This window comes from Cyprinus carpio, chromosome A7 (genome assembly GCF_018340385.1).
Source record: "Cyprinus carpio isolate SPL01 chromosome A7, ASM1834038v1, whole genome shotgun sequence".
In the NCBI taxonomy this organism is placed as follows: Eukaryota; Metazoa; Chordata; class Actinopteri; order Cypriniformes; family Cyprinidae; genus Cyprinus; species Cyprinus carpio.
Window position 1 is genome coordinate 6,076,973 of NC_056578.1, and position 6,729 is coordinate 6,083,701.

A 6,729-nucleotide genomic window follows, 5' to 3' on the forward strand; every position below is an offset into this window, starting at 1 on the left:
TTTAAACATACTTTATTCACTTTACATTCCAATACATTTTTGTGTGTGCATTTTATTACAGGTTTTGTTGTAAAAAAAAAAAAAAAAAAGTGATAAATGTAAAGTACAAAAATATATACACAAAATAACAACATCCACTATTTATCAATAATGCAGAGCACAAACAAAACACTCTGGGAAAAACTAAAAAAAAAAAAAAAAAAAAAAACATATATATTTCTAACTTTTGACAATGTTAACATTAATTGTTGTAGGACAATGAAACACTGAAATTATTCAACACTGCAATGTAATATCGGTCACTGTTTGTGTTGTTCTCTGTCAGGTGGATCCAAGAACAAGTTCTGTCTCAGCAGTTCATACTTTTTCATTTTGTCAGGTTCAACTCAAAATATCTGATATACTGTCTATTGATTGGTTGATATCTTTCACTCTATTTTTTATCATACATATTCCTTTCTGCATATCATTAATGAATTTATCTACTTTCTCCTTAAACTCTCTTTTATTTATTAGTTCTTGTCTGGGTTTTGCAGGTTTTCCACGGTGCTTCTTGTTGTCTTCGATAATCTCTTTGAGGATATCAGGCACAGAACTAATCTTGGCGATCATTTCTGAAATGTTTCCAGACAAATGCACAATTTTAGACATCTGGTCACCCACTTTACTCCTGTCATGTTCCTGGAAGACGTGCCCCTTTTCAAAGCAGTAGGCAAAATGTTCACTTAATGCCTGGGCAATGTGGTCTGATAGTGAAGGGTCTCTCAATATTTCCTCAGTGCGTTGACTGGTTTTTTTTCCAATATGTCAATAATAAGGTTCATTTTTATCCTGAAAATCCCTTAAATTCCTCTTCAATGGATCGTTTTAAGTTCTTCTTCTGATGTGTTTCCCTGTTTCGTCTAAAAGCAGCACATAATAGAGTAACTACAGCCGCAGCTGCCCCTCCTGCAGCAACAATATCAAAAACCTCTTCATCAATTAAATATAAAGGTAATACGAACAACACAATCGCGATTCCTAAAGTTATTGCTACTCCTCTGCATGCATAAATAGCAAGGCCATGATCATTTGCAGACTCATTCACGAGATCACGAATTTTCTCCAAATGCTTGTTGCATTCTGGCAAAATGTCCTTTTGAGGTCTATTTGATTCCTCTTCAAGATGAATAATATCAGATCTAAAGAAAAAGAGAGAGAAAAAAGAAACGTAAGGGACAGTATATTATGTATGTTTTGCAATACAAATATATTGGTACATATATGACAAACTGTATATTAACTGATATGTAGCCTATTGATAAAACAGCTTCAATAGTTTGATACTTTATGATATATACGAATTACATAACTTGTGTAGTTACATATATATATATATATTTATATATATATATATATAGATATATATATATATTTACTGAAACATCTTTATCAAGTGAAAACCCATAACAAACATAAACATAACAACATATTAAAACAATATAAATTATCTCTCACGACATGAAAACTGGTTCCTCCATGCTTCCGCGCCGATGGTGACCTCTCGGTGAAGCCATTGTTGCTAAGATTAAACAATACAAGAGTTATGTATCATCTATTATGTCAAGACCAGCTAGGACCACATTGCAAATTTAAGTGACTAGCAAGATCATCATGCAAACAGTCAAGCCTGGCTAAGTTACAAATGTTATATTTCAATCTGCTGGAGAAACTAAAATGCAGGAATGAACTTAATTTCACTGTGGTGCATTTCAGTCTCCAGTCAGAAAGAGGTGTACTGTATATCCAATTCTGAATAATAAAAACACATTGTGTTTGTTCGATTAGGCCCTAAAGAACTGTGGAGCGGTGTAATTTTGAATGGAGGGAGGAGTACAATTCATGCCAACGGCCCGTAATATAACTGGATATTTAGCAAGAATTCACATGATAAACATATTTAGGTAGTTTGATACAGATGGAAATTAAAGTTCTCAAGGAATTAGTTTGTTCCTTCTTGATAGACCTACTGAATATTTCCAGGGGCAGGTAGGACAATCTCAGTAATGTTTCAAACGAATGCAATCTTACACTGTAGGCTATCCGATTTCGAAAGGGCAGAAATCTGTAAGAAATGCAGTGATCCGTAAGTAAAATAACGTACGAAAATTAACTGTTATTTTCATCCTTCACAAACAAAATGTGCACGGCAAAAAGCAGCAATTATACCTTTTAATTCTGACAACCATGTTATTAGCTTGGCATGTGGTTGGAAAAAGTTTAAACACTAGTGCTCCAGTTTGAAACTCTTCTGTTATTTTATTTTATTTATTTATTTTTTCTATATACATTATGCACAGAACTGTGATATTTCAAACATACTGAAATACTTTAGATGTGGTTAGGTTGTTCACAAGGTGGCAATAATAATAATAATAATAATAACTAGAAGATAAAGTTTATAATCAAACTTTGAATGTTGGCTTGAGAAAGCCAGAATGGGCAGCCTTGAGGCAAAAGAGCCATATCACTTTTTTGTTCAGTGTTCTTGAGCTGCCTGGCTGAAAAAAAAAAAGTACAGCAGTTATAGTTTTTATAATATTTTTCTTAGGACCCATGCTATTTTGTATTCTGATTAAAAAAAAGGCTATGACCACAAAAACGTAGATACTAGATAGATCTTGACTTCTATACATCAAGATGGCGCTGATGAAGGCGGCCTCCGTGGGTTGCTCCGCACTTGTTTTTGTTAGTTTGTCCTGTCTTTAGTTATATCCCTGCAATCAGTTTTACCAGAGACGAATTGCTGGACATTCGGCACTACACATCACACGATATATTACTGGTATTTAAATATTCTAACAGTGTTTATATGTAAACATTGTGTTTTGACAGTATTTGATAAGAAACCAGTCAGACGCGAAAGACAACTTAGCTTAGTAACCAGGCGCTGTTTAACAGGCTCGTAGTTTGCACGCGCTTCAGGTGTACACGCTGAGAAAAAGCGCATGTCTGAACAGCGTGTGAATGAAATTTTAAGTTATTCCTTATTTACTTGTTCTATTTTTTATTCTTTTTTTATGTGTTTTTGTTCTGTCACTGTCATTCTGTTGCACTGTGGAAGCTTCTGACATGAAAACAAATTCCTCGTATGTGTAAACATACCTGGCAATAAAGGCCGTTCTGATTCTGATTCCACAATAAGCAAATTACAAGCAATAGCACAAAAAAGTAAGTAAATTATGAGTTGTTATGTAAATATTATTATATGTACAATATTTATATAGAAAAATAATATAATGTCCCTTCTTCAGTTGGACATACATTTAGTTATGTCTGACAACTTGCCAAATATTTTGTCAATAATATTAAAATTAAGATGAAAAACTAATGGTCCATAAGTATTTTTATTTATTTTTTTGTATACTTATGATATTGGGCTATATTAAACTTTATTAAAATACAATTAATTTATATTCAATTTTTACTACAAGTCAATTTATTGAACCATTTTCAGTCTTTAAATGGAGAACTTGAAGGATGTGCCTTCCTGTGGCTCCCTCGTGTGGACAACATTAGTATTATGGCCTTCATCTCTGAATCACATTAATATAAATGGCAATTTCTTCTTCTTTTTTTAATGATTGCAAATGTTTAATGATTACTTTACTGATAATATGCCCACATTACTGATTAGGTATCTTATTTCATGCTTTAACAGTTGAATTATCAACTTGCATTTTTAAGCAGTAATGGTTCATTATTGTTAAATCGTTATTTAACAATTGCATTCAGTCCTGTTGTTTTTGACAATATGCTTGTAGATGTTCATGTGCAAAGATTGAATAATCAAATGTAAGATAAAATGGCATACTTTTCATTAAAAATAGAGTGATCCTTGAGAAAGATACAAATGTTATTCAAGTCATGAGTACTGTGATTTTCTCATTTTTGATGAACTAACATTAAAGACACACAGCAGATGGTAAATGCGGTCACTTTAATGTTCAAGTACAATATAATGAACCACATTCAATTTATTTCTCAACAGTTTATGTCAATTTGAGACATAAACAACTGTTTTTGATGATATTTGCCAAGCTATCATGTATTTTGAAATAATGTTTAATGTATTTGTCTGTTTGAGCACGAGAGCAGCGAGAATGAACGAGCATTCAGAAACAAGATACGGATCTCACAATATGTGACACACCCCAAACAATTTGTGACACACAATACAGCTGGCAAGCACTGAATTTAGCTCTTGATGTGTTCTAATGCTTGGATTGTATAAAATCGCTTGAATATGTTTTAACTGCCAAGGCTTTAAAACACATGCAAATGATGAAGTTTAATGAGACACTCAACTCTGGCCATCAGACTAGGGCCGGCCCTAGCATTTTGGGGATAGCAGATTTTCAAAGGACAATGTATGAGGGTAAAAAAATGTTTCAATAAAGATATGGCATATTTAAATGTTTTGTGTTATTTGATAAACACCAAAGCGAATAAAAAGAATCTGAACGGCTGTTTGAAAACATGTAAATACTGTTTGACTTTGACCTCAGTGACAAACAAGCAGGTGTCAGAAGATGTGCTTGCGCATGCTGCTTTGTGTAGAGGGGTAACCATGGTAACGGCAGTATTTCTGCTGTTCCTAAAGTGCCACCTGCTGTCAAAGAGAGTAAACTGCATTTCTATTCAGCACTTCTGCTGCTTTTGTTCAGATCAATGAGAAAATCCGAACCAACTTTTACGCACCAAACACATAGTGTTGTACAAATTAACTGGTTTATGAAGAATAAGATACTGTGCGTTCTAAAAATCTAAACCATTGGAATAATACGATATCTAGAATTATTTGTGTATTTTGAAGTTCCCACTGTAACAATACCGTTCAGGTTCATTACTGCTGTTTCATTCACGGCTTCTTCAAAGCACTCGCAGCGTGATGCAACAACCACCATTTCAACAATATATATTTTTAAAATCCCTCACCTTTATCTTGATCACTTTACATTTCCATTTCCATTTAATCATTTAGCAGACACTTTTATCCAAAGCAACTTACAAATGAGAACAATAGAAGCAATCAGACCAATGAGAGAACAACAACAGTATACAAGTGCCATGACAAGTCTCAGTGTAGCGCAGTACACATAGCAAGGTTTATATATATATATATATATATATATATATATATATATATATATATATATATATATATATATTATATATATAAAGAATAGAAAAGAAAGGATAAGTGCTAGTATTAGTTGGTCAAGCACTGGCCTTAAATACATTTATTCTTATGTATTTTTATCCGATTTGAAAATAAAACAAAGTGAGAGGAGTTCTCGCGAGGCTCCAGACAATGTAAGTCTATGGGATATTTTTTTATTTTAATAATTATTTATAGGAAAACTGTAAGTCTGCTAAGTCTGAAAAGATATAGCAACAAACTACACATCAGGGCCCTGGTCTCTGCTGAGTTTGGGGCTTGTAGCATTAAAGCCCCAGGAGGAGATTTAGTCGAAGAATAATAATACTAATTTTAAATAGCATAAGAGTATGTTTGCTTAGTCAAGCCAACTTAATAATAATAACTACCAAGATAATGCATGGACAAAATGTTGAATATTTATATTGCAAAGCCATTATATTATCATTAGAGAGTCCTTTAATTATGCATTTGAATCTCGCGCAGTACATGGTACTGTGGCGAGATAATAAAGCACTTACATTAGCTAAACTTTAACCTTATAAGTTAACTTTGAAGTCAACTTTCCACCTCTGTTGGATCAAGGAAGTAAATCAGTCAGATAATAGAAAGTGTGATACTTGTGCTGCTTTTGTTTAAGCCGAGTTTTGTTTTGTCAGTTGTGTTAAACACTGTAAACAATACAGAAGCCTATATATTTAAACTTTATGTGTACAGTAGTTGAATTTGAATGGCTACTTTTGCATAAACATCCTTTTGTAAATAATGCAATCAAGAATACTCACATTTCGGAAAGAAATTTGAATTTATCTGATTCTTGCAGAATTAATGTGGATGGCATAGTTTTACATTTTTAGTTTTCTTTCATAATTTTCAGGAGCACAACAAGCCTGCTTGTTATCCTATGGAGGGTCTAACATCTTTGCAGCAGAATTTGTTGAACAAAACTGTCCTGGAAAACGGAATGAGTTGGTGTGACGGGTTGGTGTGATTGGGCGAGAAGAAAACACCCAAAGGACAGAACTGGTAATCCTTGTGGATAGTTCGCACTCTTCGCATACATGTCAAGGATGGAATATAAAACAGGAAAATAAACATTCTGATAAACGCTACAAACAAAACGAAACGGATTATACAAGATAGCGTTCTGTAACAAGCAGCGGCAGAGCGGACCTCTCCCTTTTACATCCATGCGCGCTCACGCGAGGAGAACAACGTGCGTACGCGCAATAACAACGTACAACGTAGGAAAAATCATCCAAAAGGCACATCAGCATTAATCTCATAAACAGCATTTAACATTATGTGGCCGTTGCATTGGGTAGGACACAGTTAGTCTGTCAAGTTCAAAGGCAAACAACACAATAAAGGCAAAAACGCCAAAGAAATACATGCCTATATTATATATTATTTAAATATGATATCAAAATGTATTGACATGTTTAAGGATAAAAATGTTCTGCACATACTGGGCATATATATATATATATATATATATATATATATATATATATATATATATATATATA

General features: G+C 33.3%; 1 long non-coding RNA gene across 1 annotated transcript; it reads right to left on the reverse strand.

The window, feature by feature from the left end:
• Positions 1-6,368, reverse strand: LOC109101023. Its single transcript, XR_006160397.1, has 3 exons — positions 5,986-6,368; positions 1,498-1,561; positions 1-1,181 (listed from the first exon to the last, which is right to left on the reverse strand). It is a non-coding gene; the product is annotated as an uncharacterized LOC109101023 (long non-coding RNA).
• Between the last annotated feature and the right edge of the window lie 361 nt (positions 6,369-6,729).